Here is a 25,587-nt window from a genome sequence, read left to right as displayed (position 1 = left end):
ACAAGAATTTGAAGCAATATCTGGTCTATCATAAAACTGAGTTGCTTTTGAAAAATAATGATGTTAGGACAGCAATCCTACTGTTGTTGTGTCTTTCGGCTTATCCTGGTTACGGGTCGCCACAGCAGAACTCCGGTCCGCTAATGTTTGGTAGTGGATTTTTACATGCCGAGTTACCAGCCCTGATGCACAACCTTCAATGAAGGCACGCCCATTCTCACGCATGCCTCCACACAGAAGACGCTCTAACTGAGAATCGAACGGGACAACGTCTTGCCGTGAGGCGACAATGCTACCGCAGCACCATCCTACTAAACTTTAATTTTGTACTTGAATCTCAAGAGCCATTATTTCAAGGAATAAATATAGAAAATCTATTTAGGAAATAACAGACACCAATTTTTAAAACAACAGATGTCAAAGTATCCAAATTGTTTGATTTCTGGAATAAATTATTTAGCTCTTTAAGATAGACTTCAGTAAATAAAATGATTATTCTTCCTAAAACTTATATGTAATCCAAACTTTTGACCTTGTTCCCAATGGAACACATCTTGAAGCACTTGTTAAAACAAAATGGCCTTCTTATGGTAGCCCCCCCCCCCAAAAAAAAAAAAAAAAAGAAAGAAAAGAAAAACAAGAATAGCTTTTGGCCATCATATAAGACCCTGGTAAAAGATGGAAAAAAGCTACTAAACTTAGCTATTTACATCAAACCTGCCTTACCTGAAGTAATAATAATTTAGGTTGATAACAATTATAGTGCTAATTGAAAAATGTTATACACAGAACTTTTTAATATAAAAATTAAATTATCTAATATCTATTTAGAATTAAACCTTAATTGTACATTGTTACTTTTATGTAATTGTATCCAATATAATATAAGCGTACCTACTGAGTTTAAATATGTCAATACTATATTAAAAAAGATTAAATCCACTATTATGGGTCAAGTAGACTTGTAACTTTGGTTTAATGTAATTACTCCTTTTATTCCTCAAATGGTCTAATACCAAGGTGTTATATAGAAAAGATGATAGCATGAAAAGAGAATAATTTCTTTGGATAGCTTAATTGTTTTGAGAATAGAATGTAAAAATCTAATAAAGATATACTTCTTGAATGTTGTTTGAACTATACAGCTATGTGTAGAAGGAATAAAGACTTATGCATAAGAAAACTTCCATGAAGCTTTACTGTATCAATTAGAAAGAACTAAGCTACCAGTATATCTATGGCATATATAGCATATAAGTGAAATAGTCTTTATACAATTTTATGAGATGTTTATAAAACAATTGTTTTAAAGCTGATTTAAATGCTAGATTCTGGAATTTTACCTTAGAAAAAAGAAAAAAAATTGGAAAAGAAATATATATATTATATTCTATCCTGGGCATATTCCTAGTACAACACTGGTGGATATTCACCCGGAAATGTTTACAAGGAGCTTTTATCACTCCAGATAAATTAGCTACAATAAGAAAAAACTCTAAAATTAAATCATAGAGATAGAGTTGTTCCATATAATGTATGACTGTGTATCACTATGATAATTTTGGGAACACATTAACTATTTCCTTAAAGCACTGTGACCCAACAAGATAAATATAAACAGTGTCTTAATTCTTCTTAACATGTATGTGGTTATTAGTTTAAGAAGAAGACTGCTATTTATTGCAGAATATTTTAGCAATAGCTAAAAAAAGCATCACTAAAAACTGGATGAATAACTTCACTGCAGACTTATGAATTATTTCTACTCCTTCTATAAGTGATAGATAGATAGGCAAGTCATCATCAAGAGAAGCAGAACACCCTCTACTTCTTTCATCAATCCCTGAAATAAAGTGTTAATCTTGATGAACTTTTGTAAACAAATTCCATATGAACTTGTTGCTGATTCTTAATTTATTTGAATAATCTTTATTTTCTTGCAAATTTAAGAATCTTTTTAGCTTGTGTTCTCTCTTTAAACATTTTACAGAAATTGTTTATTGACATGCATTATGAATACCGCATATAGTTCTTACATTTTTAAACATATTGCTGTAAAAGCTATTAATAATATTTTCTGTCATGTTCAACTGGACAACAATAAAAGTCCTTAAAATGGACTAAACATGAAAGGCATAGCAAATCATTGCAAAAAATGTATATAAAGCTTTCATCCACTAGCCACATTTATTTATGGAAATTTTTACTAGGCTTTGAGTCTTAGACTTGATAAAGCCTTCCTGAAAACAATATAACTAAATAATCCACAATCAGATTAGAAAACAAATATACAGATAGAAAGGCAAAATATGTGGATGTCACTCGCTCTCTCTCATTTACAGATATAACAATACAACTAGAAGAAATGTACATATTTGTGTCTGTGTATCATCTTGGTCCAGGTTGAACAGACCTCTTCTAAGTATGTCAAAGGACTTTGCCTCCACCCCTACACCCCTAGAGAGAAAGAGAGACACAGAAAGAGAGAGATAAAGAAGGGTTAACATTTTTAGCACATACTATTTTGAGGCAGTAACCAGGTGATGGGTGTTCCATCAAGATCTTCGACTGCAAGGTCTCATTGAAAGTCCATAACCTACCCCTAGGCTGTGCAACTTCAAGGTAGAATAAATTAAATAAAAGTATGTGTGTAAGGCTTTCTCTGTCTATAGCCAGTGACACACACAGACACACACAAATATATATTTACACACACACACACACACACACACACACACACACACACACACACACACACACACACACACACACACACACACACACACACATATATTTAATTTGTGCATGCACTGATCTGGTTCATTACTATATAAGGTTTTGATGTAGTGTTGACAGTTAAGATTCAGATGTCTGGTAGCCAAAACTTGTTATGCAAGTGCAGCTGTAACCTGTATTTCCTGTGCCAAAGATTAAAAGTGGAAAAATCCACACAAATGTTGCACATATGTGACACCTTCACAGAGATGCCATTGGTAAGGCAATTCCCGAATAACACTCAACTGTTTCTTTTAAAAAATATTTATGGCAAAGACTGTTCTATTGATTAAACAGGACAAAGCCATGGGTTTAATTAGTAAAGTGTTAAAACAGATGGAAATACTTTCTAGTAACCAAAGCCATTATTTTGACAAGTAGTTATGTAAATAGTGATAAATCGTGGCATTACTCTGCAGTTTTCCGTGTGATTATTTTGGTCAGTAGGTATCGATATAGTCTGCAGTAAATTATGCCATTACAGTAAATGCACATTATAATGCTATCAAAGTACAAAGCATTGATAGCAGAAATGTCTAACTGCCACAAGATGTTTTAGCAGAGTGAGCACACTCTATCTTACTTGTACTCTGTTAAAAGGGAGCAGGAATAACACTAAGCTTTTATTGGACTCAGTCACAATTTGCCATAATCTACAGTGTCTTTTGTTAATGCTACATCCTCCATTTTCTACTCTTTTTCCTGTAAAGATGCTATTGTGAACTACAATGCTCTTACATTGCTAGATTACTAGCTTTGGCACCATGTTCTCATTGTTACAGGTTAGTACCTCACATTGTTGTAACTCTATCGGTAATACCTTATATTCAATGTTCATTTTTAAATACATCTTCTCTATACTTTATCTGAGATAAGTTTGCATTAGCTAAATGTTTTGCTGTCTTGGTCTTTGGGCTTGGATTGTGGCTTGAAAATTATACTTGTACCAGTCCATATACCTACTTAACAAAAGGAAATAAACAAATATGTTGTGGAATCTTTTTTCCTCCAATGTGATACCAATGAGGGCCATGCATTGGGTTGACAGAATGTGAGTCACCCAAACCAATAACCAGAACAAGCTGCACAAATTGCTGAAGTTAACAATGAACTGTTGCAATGCTTCTGAGAAAGGTCAATCAGAAGGCTAGAAATAGCTGGGAAGCAGCATGCTAATCAAGCTAGAAATGTTAAAGTTGGCCTAGGCCTGAAGCAGAAAAAATAGTTTGTAACATAACAAAAATCACAATTCTTAAGCAAAATAAAATACAAAATAAGAATAGGACAAACTACACCTTGCAAAAAAGATTCATTCACAGCCCTCCTTTCCAGTTATGCAGAACGTCAGCTTTGGATATTTAGAGCCATTTTTGAGGTTATATGAGTAGATTATGTGGCAAATGATGATATAGAAAGGGAGACCATAATGGTGCTTTATAGGGGAGTAGATGCAAGTAAGCAGCTTGTGGAAGCTTGGATTGTGATGTAGTTCTAATGCCTGTGGCCTTAGACCCTTCAATTAGACAGGATGGACCACTTCCAACAAAACATATGTTTACCGACGACAGAATGAACAAATCTCACCAGGGACAGACTCAAGCATGTCCTTGCCTTATAGACAATGCAAGAAAATAAAATAAATTGCTTCAGATGGTAACATTAACATTCAAGTAGTATAATATCATTTTGCATAATTCTCTAAAAAGAAGGATACATATTAGCCAATCGTAGATAGGCTAAGATATCTAGGGATTGCTTCATTGGGTGGTTTATCTTGCAGTCATAGATATGATATGAAAAGGTTCAACAGACCTGCTTTTAAATATCTCAGAAAAGCCAAAGCAGTACTAGTTGGAAAGCCTGAACCCAGGTGCTTCTAAAAGAGTCAGTGGATTGCCATTCAAACAGAATAACTGCACAGAGAAAGCTCCTTTAACAAATCTCCAAAAGGCAATTACAAGAATGATACAGAAAATGACTGAACTACCTAATCTGAAGACTCAGCATCCCAACAATAAAACACAAGAAATAAACAGATCAAAACATCCTAGGATGGAAAAACACCACAACAAAGACAGCAGAAAGGAGAAGACCAGAAAACATTACTACAAAACAAGGCAAGACCAATAACCTGATTGAACAACAAAAACAAAAGAATGCAGAGATAGATGAATCTATTCTGGAGCACCGTTTTGTTTTCAGATAGCTCTGATTCTGAAGAAGAACAATGCTGGATCCTGAAGATCTAGAATGACTATGCAGATATTTTGGTGAGCTGGAAGATTGGACATAGCACAGGGTTATGACAGTGGCAAATGAGAAATTAAACTTAAATATTTTATTTTATTTATTTATTTTACATTTGTTAACCAGGTTAGTCTAACTGGATATATTTCCATTTTCAGTAGAGGCCCGGGGAGAAAAGCTCCAGTAGTAACAAATAGAAATTAAAATTAATGCTGTTACATAGTAAACGAAAGGATTTCAATAAAAAAATACAACAAGTAATAATAAAATAGAGTAGGTATTTACACTAGAAAAAGTGGCAATCAGTATAGGATAAATTATTATACAGTATGATTCATGAGGAATTTCAGTACATCAAACAGGATAGATGACACCAGTATGTTGATTTGTGTTCACCAGTTACAGTCCTGCTTCCAAGGAGTAAGCATTAAAGTTTTGGTAAATTTAGTGGGAGGAGGAAATATCAGTAGTAAAAGCAGAAGGTTAGTCCGGGTTGCTGTGGTGGCAGTGGCCATGTAGGAAATGATGAAGTGTCTGCCACGGAAAAGGATGGGTAACCCTAACAGTAGATGATGACTAATTTCATTACCACAGTCAATGGTCAGAACAACAGGTAATGTTGTATCTGTTTTTCTACATACAGTTTAGTTTATTTTAAAATGATAGGAATATGATTTTGAAGTTAAAAAAGAAACATTTTCAAATTCTCATGACAATTTTGGTATAAATATTTCAGTCTCACATTCATTGCAATAATGAAGGATGGCAGCGGTGGTGCAATGGTTAGCATTGCCACCTCACAACAAGAGGTTCTCCAGCTCGATTCTCATCTGAAGTGCCTTCTGTGCGCAGTCGGCATGTCCTCCCTGCAGTTGTGTGGGTTTCCTTTAGGTGCTCCAGTTTCCTCCCACATCCCAAAGACATGCTGTAGGTTGATTGGACACTCTAAATTGGCCCTAGGTGTGAGTGTGTGGATGCATGTGCCTCCTGTGGAAGGTTGGGCACTGGGCTGGCAACCTGACACAGTAAAACTCCACTGCCAATCATTCTGCAGACCGTTGTTCCTCTGTGGTGACCCCTAACTAGGAAAAGCCAAAAGAAGAAGATTCATTGCAATAAAGAAATAAATAAAAACAGTTTTCCATTAAAATTAATGAAAATTCAATGAAGAAGTGAAAAATTATCCTGTTCATTGTCATGGTTGCTCACCACCTGCCCATATAGTAACAGGTTGTAGACAGGCAACCTGACTTTTATTAAGTGAAATAATCACTTGAAAAGCATTGCACAGAGAAACTGATCTTCATGCTTATCCAGCAGTATCTATTCATTTGACTAGAAATGTTAGTTGGGAGACAGTATCTGATATTCAGTAGAAGCTTCCTTTTCTGGACATGTTTATTAATAAAACTGCTGTTAGAATAGCAGCTATGCCCAAGAGCAGTAAAAAACACTGTCTGCAGTAACAGTAACAATTTGTTCATTTATTTAATGACAATCTGGGTATGTGAGGATATGTATATGAGCATCAAGCTGAAATACATTGCTGTGATATAGTTATTTCTTCCCATCTGAAGAGGGCAGACAACTAATTGTAAACTTAAATGTCATTGCGGAAGGTAGGGAGTCAGACTCTCGGGGAAAAAAATGTAGGGGTTGCAGGAGAGGGAAATACACATGCAGGAGAGTATCAGATTGAAATACATCACTGTGGCTACTTTTTCTTTCACTTAGATTAGTCAAACAACAAAAAGAGTATGGTAATTCTTTGGTCGGAGGCAGGAAAGCAAACTAACTATAAAAAAGTACAATATATATGTGTGTGAGGGGTGGTGGGTGTAGGTGTGTGTGTGTGTGTGTGTGTGTGTGTGTGTGTGTGTGTGTGTGTGTGTGTGTGTGTGTGTATATGTATGTATATCTATATATATATATATATGTGTATAAATGGTATGCATGCATTTGATCGGCCGGTGGATGGTCGATCAGGTTACTGCTGAAAGCAGTGCGGCAAATCCTCAAAAAAAGCGATCACATTTGCTGCAAATTGGAAATTATCACCCCCTTTTTGACCCATGGTACCACTTGTTTAGGTGGTAGAGTGGTTGGAAATGTTGAATTTGGTGATTTTTATGACATTCCGACCGTTCGACATTACGAAAATCATGAATAAAACTCAGTGAACTGCATGATCGAGCAATTTTCGCTTGACAAAATGTATGTATTCCTGTATAAACATACACACACACACACACTCACACACACACACACACACACACAAACATATATGTGCATTTTATATATACATAGCTATATCTGTAGCTATCTCATGCTTTCTCTCTCTCTCTCTCTATATATATATATATATATATATATATATATATATATATATATATATATATATATATATATATATATAGATTCACTTCTAAATCTCGAAATAACTAAAATATCGAATTTCAGTATCTCGAGACCAGAAAAATGAAAGTGCAATTTGCAGAAACTGCACTTTGTTGAATGTGAGAATGCCGAATGTGCAGCAAGTATTTCCTGATGTGTCTGTATAGTGTTCTGTGTCTTTAAGTAGTGGTGTCTGAGTGTCGAAGATGGTGGTAGGTGTGCAGTTATGTTTGGAAATGTAGGTAAGTGTGTAGTAGTTAAGGATTCAGGGTAGGGATGTGTGTTATGTTTTTGGATGTTGTAGGTGTAGTTTAGGGTGGGTGAGGGTGTGTGTGTATAGGTGTTGAGTGTGGTGATTGTTTTACATGTGTGGTATGTGTGTAATGGGAGTATAGGGCTTGTAGAGGTAGGTGTGTTGATGTTTTTGTGTTTTTGTAGTTGGTATATATAAGTAGGGGGTGTGGGTGCAGTCCTCCACTTGGGGGGCACAGGGGGCTTGCCCCCTGCTTAAATGTAGAGCAGTGTGTTTTGTTATTTTATCATTTTTTGTGTACTTTTAGGTCAGGAGAGGGTTTGGTGTTTTGAGTATCAGTATTTTAGGTTTTTGTGGTTGTGGAGTTTCGTTCTTCTGGTCTCGAGATGCTTACATTCGATATTTCAGTATTTCAAGATTGAGAAGTGAATCTATATATATGTATATGAGTGTGTATACATACAGTCACACACAAACATACAAAAGACGGATTCATTTGTCACCTAATCTTTTTTAATTTTTGGAGTAACATCAAGAGTGTTTAGCCATGAGGCCATGTGCATTTTTTAGCAAAGATAATACTGGGTTTTAATTATTTATTTTATTTATTTATTTGACATTTGTTAACCGGGTTGGTCCAACTGAGCCAAGGCCCATTTTCAGTGGAGACCGAAGAGAAAATCTCCAAAGAACAAAAAACAAATACCTAGAAGTTAACAATACAATCACATAACGCAGAAAATAAGAACTACTGACTACTACAAATCCTCAGTAAAAGGAGTATAACATCTTTACAATGGCATACAATAAACAAATAACTATAATAATACAAAGTACAATAAGTAGAGCAACAAAGCTGTATTTCAGTGAGAATAAGACCATAAAGAGTTAATTAGTAGTGGTAAAGTAAAAGTGAGTAGAGTATAAGGTGATTAAGTAAGGTTGTTGTTATGTGGGGGCTTGACATGGACAAGACTAGGTTTTTTGAAGATAGTGTTTTTAGCTCTCGTTTAAACTGATGTTTTTGGGTAATATTTCTTACATTGAGGGAGAGTGTATTCCAGATGTGAGCTACTGATTATTTATACAGGGACTTTCCAATATCCATAAAGGGTTTGAAAATGTCGAGAAGCTGTTTATCAGTGGTATGAAGGTGTCGGAGGGGGGAATAGTAAGATTCTAATTTGGAGCTAGAGGGGCAGGAAGAGAGATTTTAGAAGGAGTGTGTGATATATAATTGGGGAAGCAGTAGCTGATTCAGGCCAGAGTAATGTTTTAAGGGAAAGACTTTGACGGGAATCGTGAGGAAGGTTAGTGGCAAATCGGGATATTTTATTGTAAGTTTGCTCAAGTTTAGACATAAGAGTAGATTGAATATTAGTAAGGATAGGGGCAGCATACAGCAGGCAAGGTAAGAGAATTGACTGAGCCAGAGAGAGTCTGAAGGAGGGTGTAAGGAATTTTCAATTTCAGTAAAGTAGTCCAAGTTTCTGGTGTTTTTTTATACATTGTTGGATGTGCAGGTCGAATTTAAGTTTGTCATCCATTATGGTGCTGAGTAGCTTGGTATGAGGTTCAGCTTTAATGATAGTATTGTTAAGGGAGGTAATAGTAAAGGAGGATTTATGCTGAGCCAGAGTTCTTGGGAAGAAAATAAGTTTTGTTTTTTTTTTTTAGGAGTTAGTATGAGTCGATTATCTGACAGCCATTTCTTGACAGATGAGAAGGTGTCCTGAGTGAATGCTAGCAGGTTATGAATATTATGGTTGGTGGTGATAAGTGTCGAATTATTGGCATATGGTAATAAAGTTGAGAGCTTGCAGGCAGAATGTAGTTTGTTAGTGAAGATATTGAACAAAAGGGGCCCAGGATAGATCCTTGAGGAACCCCTGTGTTGACTGGGAGGAAGGGAGAATAGACAGTTTGCCAGAGAACAGATTGTTGCCTGTTGGAGAGGTAGCTGGAAAACCACTTTATGAAGGAACTAGAAAGACTAAGGTGTGAGAGTTTAGTTAAAAGTTTAGAGTGAGAGTCAGTATCAAATGCCTTAGAAAGATGTAGGAATAAACAGGAGATCAGCATGTTGTTTTCATGGGCCTCAGCTACTGTTTGAGTGAAAGAAAGAAGTACAGTGGATGTACTATGGTGAGGTCTGAAGCCATGTTGGGTGGAAGTAAACAGGTTATTGTTAAGCAGGTGTTTGAGTAACTGGGTATGTATGCACTTCTCAAGTATTTTGGAGATAGGTGACAGATTGGCAATGGGCCTATAGTTAGAAGGGTCAGTAGAGTTTCCACCCTTGTGTAGTGGAATTGTAAAAAAAAGATTTCCAGATATCAGGGACACAGGCGTCTTAAGTGGAACAATTTATGAATAAGGAGGCAGGGTAGGCAATAGACTCTGCAGCAATTTTAAGACAGAAGGAAGGTAATTTATAAGCAGAGGTGGAGCAATGTTTGAGTTTAAACAAGAGGGATTTAATGTAAGTGGTGGGTACTGCTTTAAATGAGAAGTTATTGGAAGGTGATTTGTTGGGAGTTGAAAGAGGGGTAGAGGAGGTATTGTTATTTTGTGTTAGTTTCTGGATTGTTTCAATGAAGTAGTTATTTAGGAGAGAGGGTGTTTCAGTGGCAGAGTTATGTGGGAAGGGATTAGGAGTAGTAGGGCTGCCAGGATAAAGAAGATTATTAATGGTTGTCCAAACGTTTTGGGGTAATTATGTAGGTTGGATTGAGAGGAGCAAAAGAAATATTTCTTATCATTTTTGACTAGTTTTTTGGAGAGGTTTCTGAGCTCTTTGTATTTTTGGAGTATGGCAGGGGACTTGTTTTTTGCTTTCCAGGTGCTGTCCCTCTTATACCTAATAGAATGAGTGTATTTTGTGAGCCAAGGGGCAAAGTTAGATTTTATTCTGATTTGTCTGGTAGGCGGTAATGAATTAAGTATGTCTAGAAATACCTGACTGAAACCCATAACAGCTTCATAGAGAGGACGGTAACTAAGGAAAGACCAGTTTATGCTGGACAATTTAGAGTTAAAGTTGTCAGGACTAAAATTGGTAAGTTTGCAACAGTCTCTGTAGTGGTGGTCTTTTGGTGGCTAGTGGAAGAATCTGTGGATGAAAGTGGAAGAGTGGTCGCTCAAGAGTCCCAGGATTATGATGAAGGTTGGGTTCTGAGGTTAGGATCCAGTCTAGGGTGGATCCAGTAGAGGAATTTTTGACTGTCCTGGTAGGGGAGGAGATAAGTTGGTGGAAGCCTTGAAGATTGATGCTAAAACAAGGAGATGTAGATGTAATTGCAATCTAGTTAATATTAATGTCACCAAGGGTAATGGTTTCATATGGAACATGCTGGCTGATCCATGAGAGTATGTCCTAAAGGATAGGAATATTGTTCCCTGGAGGGATATAGGTAGAGGCTATGGCGAACTTTTTGTGTGAGTTAAGGTGATAGTATACAATAAGAATTTCGGCAGGCTCAAAGTTAGGTATAGAAATAGAGAGTGGAGAGAGGTTAAGTTGGTTGGAGTAGAGGATGGCAACACCTCCACCCCTTTCGCTAATTCTGTCAGAGCGAAAGATATTGTAACGGGGTAGAATTTTGGGATTTGTAATATGTGGTTTTAGCCAGGTTTCTGACAGCGTTAAGATATGGGGGGAAGGGGAATGTTAGCAATCCAGGAATGCAGCTCTGTAATTTTATTTACTAGGCTTTGGATATTTAAAGAGTAAATATTTAACATTCTGCGAGAGGAAAAGGGGGTGGAATGTGAGAGACAGTGAGGTGAGGTGTGAGGTGTGTATATATGAGAGGAAGAGGTAGGTGGCCCTGGGTTGTAATGGATGTCCTCATCCAGTAACAGTGTGTCCATGAAAGTAATAAAGTGTGTGACGAGTTCAAGGAAATCAATCCTTCTTGACCTTGCAGTAGAGGGGAGTGAGGTGTATGGTGAGGCATTAATCCTGAAGAAGTTTGATGCTGTTAGGTGAAAGAGAGATGGAGAGATCAGCTGTGAGTGTAGGGATTTAAATGTAATGTGAGTGACTGTGAGAGAGGAAACTGGTATTTGATATGATAGTGCAGTGTGGTAAGAGGTTGGTAGGGAAAGAAAGAAAGAGAAAAAGAAAGAGAAAATGAAAGAAAGAAAAGAAAGAAAAAGAAAGAAAGAGAAAAAGAAAGAAAGAAAGAAAAGAAAGAGAAAAAGAAAGAAAGAGAAAAAGAAAGAAAGAAAGAAAAGAAAGAAAAAGAAAGAAAGAAAGAAAGAAAGAAAGAAAAGAAGAAAGAAAGAAAAGAGAAAAGAAGAAAAAAAGGAAAAGAAAGAAAAAGAAAAAAAAGAAAAGAAAAAGAAGAAAGAGAAAGAAGAGAAAAAAGAAGAAAAAGAAAGAAAAAAAGAAAAGGAGAGAAAAAAAAGAGAAAGAAAGTGAAAAAGTGAAAGAGAAAGAAAACCAAAAAAGAAAGAAGAGAGGAAAGAAAAAAAAGTAGAAAGGAAAGTAAGAGAGAAAAATGGAAGGTTAGATATGCATAAATCAAAGGGGAGGTGTGGTGTAAAAAGGAATGGAAAGTATGTGTTAAGGTAGGGAGGGGTGGAAAAATTATGCAGAGGGGAGAGAAAGGGTAGAGAGGAGGATGGAGGAAGGCGGAGAGAGAGAAGAAAGGGGGAAGGAAAGGGAATGGAATATATGGGGGTGTGAAAGGGAAAATATATACATATAAATATATATATATATATATATATATATATATATATATATATATATATATATATATAGTGTTAGTTATTTAACATATTTGAGGAAATAATATCTTTGACAGTGAAATGTTCTACTTTTGATTAACAAACGCTGAAAACAGTGGATATTAGGAAAACAAGAACCCACTGTACATATGCAATTAAACTAAGTTAGCAGTAGCTGAACATGGGTTAAATGACCCTTAAGAAGGACTGTACCTAAACAACCATCAGGAGGAAGAAGCAGTATAGGCAAGTGTAACACTGGTTCATTCCTGACTGTGTGTGTGTGGGGGGGGGGGGAGGGGGGCAGTACATGACAGTTACTCTACTATTGAGCAGGTCAGTACCTCAAAGGGGAGTTCTCTTGGTGTTATCTTATTTAACCTAAGAATAATGCTATTGCCTCTTGTCACAGCTATGAATATCTTGTAGGAAGAAGATTCACTAGTTCTAGTGATTGCAGAGTAATTCGTGGTAGCTTAAGAGAATGGAACCTCCTCCATTTCCATGATGTCTATTGCTGGATCTTTACTGGAATCTAGAGTACAACAGCAGTTCCCATTTGGGACCTGATGCAGCTGACAGGAATGTGCATTATGCTGTAGGAATTCCTGATGCCTGGGTGCCTCTGGCATGGAATTGGTTTTTGAGGAGCTGGGTGGTGCACTTGCTTGCCTCCATTACTATTTCAGATCTAATGGGGATTGGTTCTGGGTCTCAGAGGAGGTTAATTGTTGAGAGATTAGGTTGCTGACCACTTCATTCTGAAGCTGTTCCTGTGGATAATGAAGTGTGCGATCCTTGTTTTTAAAGCGTATGTATTTTCCACACCATTTGATGAGGACATTGTCCACAAATTTGAATAGTGGAACAGGATGGCAGATTCACTACTGCAGAATGGTATCCTTTGCATTTTACTTCTTAAATAATATCGGGGGTGCCCTGTCGGCCTTTTTGATGGTAGAGGGCTGAGAAAAAGTTAATAATTTTCATCATTTGCTGTTACAAGAAAGCATTCCATCTTTCCCCTCTAAGAGACCCTCAAGACAAATATTGCCACACATCTGTCTATCAAGATCATCAGTTTTACACTACAGACCAAAGATAGCAGATGAATGATTGTGTTTCTTGTCATTGGGTGGGCACAGTAATGTGTATAGACTCCAGAAATTAGACTGCTGCAGAGGTGTCTGTCTCCTGTTTATTAAACTGAGTGGAGACTTTGAATTCTACAGTGTCTGACAGTACTTGTGTTATAAGGGCTTTCAGATTATCCAATCTGGTGTCCATTGTGGTTCTCCATAAGAAAACTTCAGAGTTGTTGCTTCAAATGGTGTTGCATGCCTGAGCTTCACATGGGTCTTACATCATAGTGAACACAGTTTTTTACAGATATGTGACAAGTAATGCAGATAGCAAAGACAGTCACATAACAGACTTTCTGCTGACACTGTATTAAATGGTGAGAGAGAACGATCTGTAAATAAGGAAAGAGCACTTAATTCACCTATGCCATCACTGGAGATTAATGATTAAACTGCTACCATACTAAGCACCAGCACTACTCTCCCATCCCTTCCTGCATTTTGAAGTACCAAATTGCTACCATATTGTTCTTAAAACAAAAATAATCTGGCCATTTAGCAAAGCAGAAGGAAGGGGGTGTGTGGTCAAGAGAACTGCACTCATTTTCAGGGCATATATGTTTTGTTTACTTGTTTTGTTAGATACTAGTTCTTATATAATGGGTTGGCAAAATAAATCCCCATTCCTTAAGGTAACTGTTTTAGACTGAACAATTGGTATGCTGAGCAGGATTTACTAGCCCCCTAAAAGCTTCAGCAGACCTGATGACCACTGCAGTACCTTTGCAAAGGCCTTTAAGAGTTGGATTTGGGCACTGAAGTCCTAAGGCACACACTGCATTTCCTCCCAAACTACTTCCATCACTTTCCTAGAATATGTTTACTGCCTTTCCCACTCATCTGCTTTTCCCAGCATGGCACTCTCCCTTCACATGCTTTCAAGGCAATAGCTGTCACATAGTCTACTGATACATCTGTATTTTCTCTCTGCTCTGTCTTCCATGGTCTCTTTGTCATCTTTCCTCAGCCCAATTCAACAGGTTTCAGAGCAAATGTCAGGTCTATCCTTACCATTCTGTTTTCTATGATATACCTACTAAAACTTATTCACCTCATGTATAGCTTTTCTGCTTTAGCATCTTTTACTGTACCTCAATCAGGTTCCCACATCCTCCCAACACCTTCTGTATGCCTAAGTGTTTACATTAATTATTAGCCATACATTCCTTGTAGTCACATTGGCTTTCTACTTTTTTTTCCTTTTTAGACTATTCAGTAAAACATTATACATAAGCACGAGTATGCCATCCCTAACCTATTCGGACAGTTTGTTTATTCCGTTAATTTCCCAAACTCATCATGACCAAAAACTCCAGCTCATTATAATCACTGTACTAAAATCCACACCATCATCATTGTCTTTATATGCATCCCCTAACAAACACCCATACTCTAATCAAATTGTAGGTGATCACTGTGCACTCATAGTAATCATAACTTCTCTGGAGCACCCAGTGACCCTCTTTGCTTTAATTAAAACATCTGTTCTTCCTGGTGAGGTCCTGCAGCAGTTGGCTGAATCCCTTATGGTACACCACTTTAGCTGAATCATACTCCATATGGTACACCACTTTAGCTGAATCATACTCCATATGGTACACCACCTTAGCTGAATCATACTGCATATGGTACACCACCTTAGCTAAATCATACTCCATATGGTACACCACCTTAACTGAATCATACTCCATATGGTACTCCACCTTGGCTGAATCATACTCCGTATGGTACACCACCTTAGCTGAATCATACTCCGTATGGTACACCACCTTAGCTGAATCATGCTCTGTATGGTACACCACCTTAGCTGAATCATACTCCATATGGTACACCACCTTAGCTGAATCATACTCCATATGGTACACCAGTTTAGCTGAATCATACTCCGTATAGTACACCACCTTAGCTGAATCATACTCCGTATGGTACACCACCTTAGCTGAATCATACTCCATATGGTACACCACCTTAGCTGAATCATACTCCGTATGGTACACCACCTTAGCTGAATCATACTCCGTATGATACACCACCTTAGCTGAATCATACTCCATATGGTACACCACTTTAGCTGAATCATACTCCATATGGTACACCACCTTAGCTGAATCATACTCCGTATGGTACACCACCTTAGCTGAATCATACTCGGTATCTGCTCCGGAGCTTAGAATCTCCTTGTACTCTCTTGTTAGGTTCAGGTCCTCCTAACCCACTCCTTTATTCTCTCCCCAGTCTCTCCTCCTTTACCCCTGATAAGTCTGTGAGTACTTTACTGGATCGGTCCTCAGGTATCCCCTCTTTCTTCTACCTTATCCGTGAGGGCCATGCAGCGACCCTACTCCTTACTCTGGTTCCTTCATGGAGTAACAACCATCCTCCTGCTCTGATCTCACATTTGATGCCCTTTTCTATGCTGACTCCTTACCCCCCTCAAGGCCCTGTACTCAGTCTTTCCTAAATAGCTTATCTTCTGGCACATTTCCCTCCCTCTCTTGTCAGTAGTCTATGTCACTGGGCTAATAAAAGTCCCCCACATTTCTGCTCTCACATTCGCCGTTTTCTTTTGCAGGTTGCATGCATGCATGTTAATACTACTTACCTCATTTCCATTGTTTTTATTTCTACCGTATGAGCCCGTACATCGTTAGTGGTTCTCTAACTCCCGTCTGCACGTTGTCTTAATTTAAAGGTATGGCTATTGTGCTGTACCTTTCCAACCCAGCTCTGGACACCACTGTCCTTTCTTGCATAAATACAGACTGTCTCTGGAATAAAACCACACAGAGTGAATTATTTAGCTTATATTTAATATTGTTATGAAACAAGAGTGTTCTTAATGCATTCTCAAGGGTTCAATTAAGAACCCTAACACTTGTGTTAAGGACTGTGGTAAAAAGGCCTTGCTTCCTTGATGCTGTATTTTGAGATTCACAGACACATTAGCCATAATGAAGAAAGACCTCATTGCTGGCTAATTTGCATGTCTGTGAATCACTGCTTACTACCACAAGTGCAGATGAGCACTTCCATATGGTCTTTAACAGTGGCAAATAAACCTTGTTATAAGTCACTCCTCCCTCAGCCACTCCCCCACACATAAGCAGACAGTAAAACACACACATGCACCCATACCACATACCCCATACTCAGTCTGTTGTCAGAATATTTTTTCACTGCCCTGGTCATTCATGGTTGATTACAGTCAGTCCATAATGCAAGACATTTGAATTAAACTTCATATCCTTCTGTACATAAATGCTATGGCAAAATCTGTTACCTGGGTGACTAGGAGGAACATTTCCTGGATCTCTTAGTCATGCATTATGAAATTGCATGCATTGCATTACGCCTGAGACCATCAATAAATGTTAAAAACACCCTAGATTCACTGATTTATTAGTTAACACAACAGGTTAATGCTGGAGTTTCAAGTGTGAAGAGTTCTGGGTTTAAAATGTCTTTATTTTAATCATTTATTTATTTCAATTTACTTATCTGTTATCCTTGCTGATTAGGCATTCCCTGCATTTTTTTTAAATATGTGACTTTAAGGCATGCCATATAGAGTATTCCTGATGTCTAGTGTCCACCCAACAATGTATGTGTTTACTTAGGCGTGTTATACCTGGTAATCTATGATGTCCAGTGTTTTCCCCAAATGTGTATGCTGTTAAGGGACAGACACAGTAAAAGACTTAATCCCTGGTGGCTAGTAAATCTCCCCCCCATCCCTTAGATCCCCATTCTAAGTACAGCTCAGGCATGAGTTTGAGGAGGTGCCTCTTATGGCTATTGCTTCTACCCCCCCATCTCTCTTCTGTTTAAATGCTGCTCATATGTTTAATGAGGTAGCCCTGGTTCTCGCCACCCAGTTGTTCCAGGCTCTGCTCTTTTGTCTAGAGGTGTGTTACCTCTGCACTAACATCTTTACGACTACCTCCGAGGCAGACACATACTCACACATTCATACTCACATGTGCAGACACATACTCACACATAACACTCACACATGTGACTCCTCACACGTACTCATACACATGATTCATAACCCTACCTGAGCACTATATACCCCACCTACATCAACTGTGATGGATGAACATAGCCTTTTGGCCATGTTCAATAGTGCGAGGGGCCATCAGCACTACGCTGATACCTTATTATATGCAGCTCCAGAGTATAGCACATGGCTAATTAACATATGCCCCTCCCCTGATTGCCTCATTAGCATCTAGCACGGCCATGGAGACAGCCCAGCATGCTGCTCCTGCATGCCTTTGTACAAAAGCACTGCAGTACGGCTCTCTTTGAATTTCAAAAGGACACAGAGGTGTACAGATCATGTACACCTTACAGTAACCCTTATGCATTTGGCCCATTGTGTGTTATTTTTTCGCTGTTTTATTTTAACGTATTTTTATACATTTTAACTCATTACAGCTGAGAGCACTTCCAGGTGTTTCTGCAGTTAACTTCTACTGATACGTCTAGGTATCAAATAGCGTTTGTTCATATTTGCATTAACAACTCCAAAACCATGATGCATATAAGTTATCGGAAGATTTCAGCTTAAAGCACACATGATGGGAAACACAACTGTATTAATATATAACCTCTGTCTATTGCAGCTAAAGAGATATTGAATATTATTTGTATACTATTTGTATTGTAATAATTTTCATATTTCTCTAAATATCTCAACATTCAGATAACACAGACAGAGCTGCATAGCCTCATATGAAAGCTCACAGCTGTATGAAGAAAATCCTGCTTACGTCAATGGTTACTGAGATATCATAAGCTGTTTATATATTAGAAAATTAATATTCACTGTATTTATTTTGGCTTATAAAATATAGTTTAAAGCACTGAACTGAACGAATGCCACGAATATAAAGATTAATTTATCCTGAATAGTTTGCCATTTACAGTATTCTAGTAACACTTATGGTTCTACAGATATGAATATTTATTTAAACTTTAAGGTGATAACTTCATTTTTAAAAGCTCAAGCCTCACTCACTGGGAGTTAAAGTTACACACTCTAAAGGGCTGTACTGGTGGGAATGAGTTAAAATACTTGTACTTGTTCCTTTGTATCCTTTTCCTGGACAGCGGTACTCTTCTTAACCATTACGACTTCCAGTTCCTGACATTTACTTTGCATCCACATACATGTGACCTGACTGACTTTGTATAGCTCCTTTGCTTTTGTTTGCTGCATTTTGAAATTTGTTTTCTGTGCCATACCTAATTGCATATTTTGTTCCTTAACAAAGTCTCTTTGGTTATTATTCCTATGTGTATTAGGCAGTTTCAGTTATGTTAAAGAAAGAGAAAAAGGGAAACTCTTCCCATAAATATGAACAGTATGACATCAAGTCCTTCATAAATGGTGACTTTTAAGTTTAAAACACCTTAACTTACCTTTATTTGCTCTTCATATTGTATTTCAGGAGTGAGGCATTCATTATATGCCCTCTATGTAGTTCTATGGTTTCTTAACATAATGAGTCTAGAATGATTTCTCCTGTTTAATATCTGTTTGCTGTTGTCCAGTGAAGGAAAGTATGTGCAAGCAACCAGGAGAAGAAATCACTCAACTTTCCATCTTTGTGTGCGTCTTTGCATGATGTGTGCACCTCTGTTCCACTCATATGTTTCAATATTGCTTTTTTCCTCTCTGCATCCATTAAAATTTTCTTGGGTCTATTTGGAAACTCCTCATTTAATTATCCAAGCACATTCTTGTACTGTTGACCTGTACAAATAACGACATTTGGGCAGTTCTACAAAAGGCTTGCTGTTGCCATGGATACCATCCATGTTGCTTCTTTACATTGTTACACAGCGCATCAACAATGAATGCTTTAAGTAGTTGCTCAGGCTAATGAATGTTAGATATCAGGCCTGTCATAACTCTAGTGCTAATCTTCTTAGTAACAGTATCCAAATATTAAAATAAGGTGAGTGCAGCATACTGTTTTTTTTTTTTTTTTTTTTTTTGCAAAGCAAAATTGTTTCAGCCAAAATGCAGAGCTTTTCAATACTCCCTCTTTCAAGCAGTGCTATATGGAAGACCGATGCAAAGTACACCCCTTCCTCCCACACAAATGAATATAACTTTCTCCGGGGTAATGTGACCCTGAAGATAGTAATAATAATACTTCTGGGAAGAGTGAGGCTTTACTATCTAGATATCATTAAAGCAAAGACACTCTTCTTTGGTTCAGTCTGAAGACTAAGCAATTACCACAGAACTAGAAGGCTAATTCCCCACTTTCACTTTTCCATCTTCAACAACAATTAACTACAATCAATTCATAATTTGGTTGATTCATGAATCAATCCTCTTATTTCATTTGTCTGATGTTTCTACAAAACAGACTTAAATTCAAAGTGTCATGCAGCATTTTCGCATTTTCTTTCATTAAAGACCTGAACTACCTCAGGTAAAGGTGTATTTATTCCTTATTTACATTATGGATTCCCCATTGCTGCTTTGTTTTCTTCTACTAGTGCATAATTGTTACAAATTTTGTTTTACAGAACTGGATGTTTATTCTGCTTTCACACATAAAGAACATGCCTGTGTTATGTTATCTTAATAACCAATGACGTGGGTGTTGTATACTGTGGTATATATAATGTGGTATTCCCAATCGCTCAGAGCCACACGCTCCAGGGATCTAAATCTTGTCATCACAATAAACAAAACATGCTGAAGGGATAGGTTCCTGACACAGAGACTCCCCAGACTCTGGAATAGACTGTCCATACATGTCAAGCAGAGTGCCTCTCTGGCCCTCTTCAAAAGGAACCTTGATGAGTGGCTGGGAGAAAGGAAATTCACCGTGGGGATCATGTCAGTCACCCTGCTAGACAGGGGTACAGGGAAGTAAATAGTGTGGGATGAAATAGCCAGGGAATTGTTATGGCTAAGCTTGTATAGGCCCTAGAGCCGATAGCCTAGTACCAACCTATGAACCTATGAAGAATTGACCACAGTTGGTGTGGTTTAATCACGAGGGTGAAGCTAATTAACATTAACTGCTGAATGTTGGCTGCAGCTTTCATCAGACACAGTAGCATGTTGTTGTTGTTGTGTCTTTCGGCTCCGGTCTGCTAATGATTGGCAGTTGATTTTTACATACCGAGTTGCCAGCCCTGACCTTCAGTGAAGGTACGCCCATTCACGCATGTCTCCACGCAGAAGACGCTCTAGCTGAGAGTCGAACCGGTCAGCATCTTACTGTGAGGTGACAACACCACCGCAGCACCACCACCGTGGATATCAGACACAGTAGCATACCAAATGTAAACAGTGCATTTTTGTGGACACTTCGTAAGTGAGACAGCACAGCATAATGAAGAGTGTACTGTTCTGAGTCAATATAAATGCTGAGGCAAGCAAGCAGATCATTCTGACATAGCAGTGATTTTTTTCACAAGTATTATAAGTTGAAAAGAGGATGCTTTTCACAATTTCATTAAGCAGTCCTCAGTCGGTTAGAGCCAGAATGGCAAAACATGCCAATGCATTTCAGTGTATGCTGTCTTCACTTGTTCTAAACATAACAGCATGTTAACACTTTGCAAGGCTGTATGTCTGTTTTCCTGTAAAGGAGATAAGGAATATATGGCGTGTTCATGTTATACCGACGACCCTCGGTCTAGACACAAGGCAGTGACTAATAGATCTTCTGCGTTTTTTACACTGCTATCCTTTATTTTCTCAGTTAATAAACAAGGGCTGAACATATCTTTACACTTTGCAAGGATCATTAAAGTATGATATTTATCTGTGTTTTTCTTCTGTGTCAGTGTACTAATATTTGCTCTGCTTTGCTCAGAGCATCATAATTTAAACAGATAACATTTCATCCCTCGCTTCTCATGTGGGATTAGGGAAGAGTCATTATGACATATTCTTGGAGGTTCCAGCTGGGGTTGCATTTAACTATATGATTTATGTTTTACTACACACACATTTACTTCTAAAGAAACATTTGAGTGGTTTCTTCTCAACCATCATCTCTCTGTTTAGATCCTCCACCACTGTAATGACCTGAAAACCACTATCTGACTTTTTATTAGAAAATATTTAATGCATGCCAATATCTGTAGCTAAAGTTTTAAGTAAAGCAAATATGAACTGTTGAACGAAATATGAATGATTCTTAATTGTTTACTGCAGAGTCCACCTAATAATTAATCCAGAGCAATCACTTCTCTGCCTTTTGGCTAAGATCAAGTGTAGTATCAAGTGTAGTAGAAACCATTTGAATCCATGCTGTTAAAGATTACTGCTTTAATTGTCAGAGTATCTAGAGTAAACTGGATAAGATGTACTGTACTTGGAAATTCAAACATTTAAAAGTCCAGTGTAGTAATTGCACTTCAGTACAACAAAAACAGAAAAAAATCCTACAGCAGTTATTTTTAATGTATCAACTAGTGTAATTTGACTATGCAGTATAGTTATTACTGAAGAATATTTTATGTCCTACAGTATTTTACATTTTAGAGGTGATAGAATCTGTATGCCAATATAATGTTTTTGTTTTAAAATGGAAATCTCACTCACATAAATTTACAGGTGGATGGAAAGAGTCACATCCACCTTGCAGGTCTCATCCACATCATTTAACTTGTTCCCACGGAAATATTAATAGGAAATCCTCATTTCTGTGATGTGCTAACAGGTTGTCTCTCAATGCTCTGCAGGGGGCCTCATGCAGTGACAGAGCTGCTGGATATAATGCAATGTGCTAATCTTGTCTCATTCATGTAAAGTAGCTTTCATCTGCCATGCTTTATTGAAGCAATGCATTAGGGCACTGCTGGGCTGCTGTCTGCAACACCAACATTTTTTATAAATAATACAACTACTCCATCATCTAAGCATCCAAGTTGCTTTTCAAAAACAAGCTCTCAATTTTCAAAGATTTATGATTTTTAGAAGCCGCATTAAGCCATTCAACTGGCTCCCAAAGAAGACTATATTAACCCAGCACTTCAATTGCTGTCATTCTTTTTTATATCTGTTTTAGTATATATCAGATAATATGCTTCAGTCTTAAAAAATAGGACACTATAAAGTCAGACCGACAGAGTGTGTGTGTGTGTGTGTGTGTGTGTGTGTGTGTGTGTGTGTGTGTGTGTATATATATATATATATATATATATATATATATATATATATATATATATATATATATATATACACATCTATATTACATGATCAAAGTTTCAAAACTTTCAAATCTGATATGGTCGACACCATATAATCGAAATTTTGAAACATCAAAAATGAAATAAAATGCAGAAACCTACAAAAACAAACCATTTAAACACTCAAAGCAGGGGGGGCAAGCCCCCCCTCACTACTTATTTACACCAACTCCGAGATCGCACTACAGTGCAGAAAAGGGACATCTTCCCTTCCCACGCTGTATGCAGATCTCCGTTAAAAGATTAGAAGTTTCAAAACTTCGATCATATGGTGTCGACCATATCAGATTCATAGGTTCATAGGTTCATAGGTTTATACTAGGCTATCTGCCCTAAGGCATTTATAAGCCTAGCCCAAAGTTCTGTGGCTTACGCCACCCCTTATATGAAAAAATACTGTACCCATTAGTTTGTTGTGCCTCTGTCCAACAGTGACACAGAGATGATTCCCGGGGTAAACCTACGATCTCCCATCCACAGGTCAAGATTTCTCTTGAACAGAGCCAGCGAGGTGCTCTGCCTCACATGGACCGGGATTTTATTCCACAGCATAGGGAGTCTCTGAGTGATAAATCTATCCCTCCAGCATGTCCTATTTATATCCGTGCTAAGGTTTAAGTCGCTTGCTCTAGTGGTTTTGGTGGATTTGGATTTTTTGAGGTGGAGCATGTCCATTAATTCCGGGTTGGACATGGCCTTGTATGTCAGGCACATGTCACCTCTGAGCAGATGGTATGCGAATGAATAGAGCTGGAGTTTCTTCAATCTGGCAGCATATGGCAGATTTTGGAGTCCCTTTATCCTTTTGGTGAGGAACTTTTGGGGTCTCTCCAATTGCTGCAGATGTTGGGTGAGATACATCCTGAATGGGGCATTGTACTCGATCATTGGTCTGATAAGTGAAGAGTACAGGGGAACAATGACCTCACTAGATCTAGATGTGAATCCCTTCATGATCAGGTCGGCAATGTAGAAGGTCTTTCTAACCACTTTAGCAACGTGAGTGTCAAAAGAAAGGCCACTGTCAACCTGGGTCCCCAAGTCCCTGATAACCTCTTCTGTGCTTAGTGGATTGCCACCTATATGGTAGCTTGGGGTTACCTTGTTTTTCCCGAAGGGTATGACTATACATTTTTTGGCGTTTAACTTCAGGCCATGGCTCTGGCACCAGCTATCTGTTTCCGTGAGTCCCTTCTGAAGGATATCCGTGTCCGATGCACTTTCCACTATGGCCCAGTTTGCAGTCATCTGCAAACTTTGTCAGCCAAAGTCCTCCCATGTTGGCCTGTACTTCTGAGAAGTAGATGCCGAACAATAGGGGGCCAAGAACCGAGCCCTGTGGGACACCACTTGTGACTGGCTTGGAGTCTGACATAGCGCCAGCAGCTCTAACCCTGTGGGTTCTGTCCTTAAGCCAGTTTGCAACCCATCTTGTGACATATGGGTTTACATTTAAGCTGGTAAGTTTTTCTACAATACCTGAGGGGGTATTGTGTCGAAAGCCTTTGCAAGGTCAAGGTAGGCTGTATGGACTGCCTTTCCTCATCAATGGCCTTGGTGACTGTTTCGAAGAAGTCGACCAAGTTCAAAAGGCATGATCTGCCCTTGATGAAGCCAAACTGGGTTGGGTCCAATGTCTGCAAGTCCCCTATATCTTTGTTTATGAGCTCCATTATGATCCTCTCCATAGCTTTGCAGACTAGACTTGTTAAGCTTATGGGGCAGTAATTACCAGGGTCCATAGAGGCACCGCCTTTGTGGAGTGGGACCACAGTTGCCGTACGCCACTCCTTGGGCACGTATTCTGTGGTAAGGCTGCCTTATGTGCGGGTTTAATTCCTCATTTAGCTCGTGTAGCACACAGCCGGGGACACCATCCGGTCCCATTGACGCTGTGTTTTTAGCTTTAGCGAGAGCAGCTTTCACCTGCGCATTTGAGATGTCTGGGAGGCTAAACTCCACTGGGATAGTTATCTCTCCTTTAGGGGGAAGAGGGGGGTGAAGTTTGCACTGAACCTGTCTGCCAGTATGTTGGCAATGTCTGTGGGTTCAGTGATTTTTGTATCATTTTGGACTAATTCTGAGCATATCTGGGAGTTTCCACCTAGGTTCCTAACATAGCTGAAAAAGGCCTTATGATTGTCCTTTGAATCCATGGCAATTTTTCTCTCAAAATTGGCCTTAGTTGATTTTATGAGTGCTCGTATTTTTTTACTAATAATGATCAGGGGTGACTTCCCTTTTATGGATTTTGTTCTATCATGTAATAGCTTTCTCCTCTTATTGTAAAGTTTGTTAATGGCTGGGGTCCACCAGACTGGATGTTTGCCCTTTGTGGAAAGAGTCTTGGTTTTATTTGGGATTGCCTGATCCATGCAGTCCTGGAGGTGTTCATAGAAGGCATTTATAAGGGCTTCCTCAGCTTGGGTTGTGGTTTCCACTGGCTCAGGGGCCTTGAAGGATACCACACCAGTCTTGAGTAGTGTGAAGTTTGCTTTAGAGAAGTTCTTCACTGTGGTCTTTTTTGTTTGGGGTGGGGGCGGGATGTGGATTTCTAGTGAGATTAGTTTATGATCAGATCTCAACAATGAGGGATATACTTCCGGTGTGGAGCATTTTGTCCCCATGTTTGTGATAATGAGATCTAGTATATTTTCTCCTCTCGTGGGAACAGTGACTAGCTGTTCCATGGCATTTGAATTTATGAACTCCAGGAACCGTTGGGCTAGAAAGTTAGGGCTTGAGTAATGTTCCCAGTCTATATTCGGGTAGTTGAAGTCACCCAATATGATGGTGTTTGGA

The 25,587-nt window shown here is 38.3% G+C and overlaps 1 protein-coding gene and 1 pseudogene across 1 annotated transcript in view; one reads left to right on the top strand and one right to left on the bottom strand.

The window, feature by feature from the left end:
* Positions 1-25,587, bottom strand: part of SYT10 (synaptotagmin 10) — a 305,614-nt gene that overhangs the window by 267,565 nt on the left and 12,462 nt on the right. The gene's annotated exons all lie outside the window — the stretch shown is intronic.
* Positions 21,776-21,926, top strand: LOC122816010 (annotated as a pseudogene).

This window comes from Protopterus annectens, chromosome 11.part0 (assembly GCF_019279795.1).
Source record: "Protopterus annectens isolate FY-2018-M chromosome 11.part0, PAN1.0, whole genome shotgun sequence".
Lineage (NCBI taxonomy): Eukaryota > Metazoa > Chordata > Ceratodontiformes > Protopteridae > Protopterus > Protopterus annectens.
This window is presented reverse-complemented; position numbering and strand designations above follow the sequence as displayed.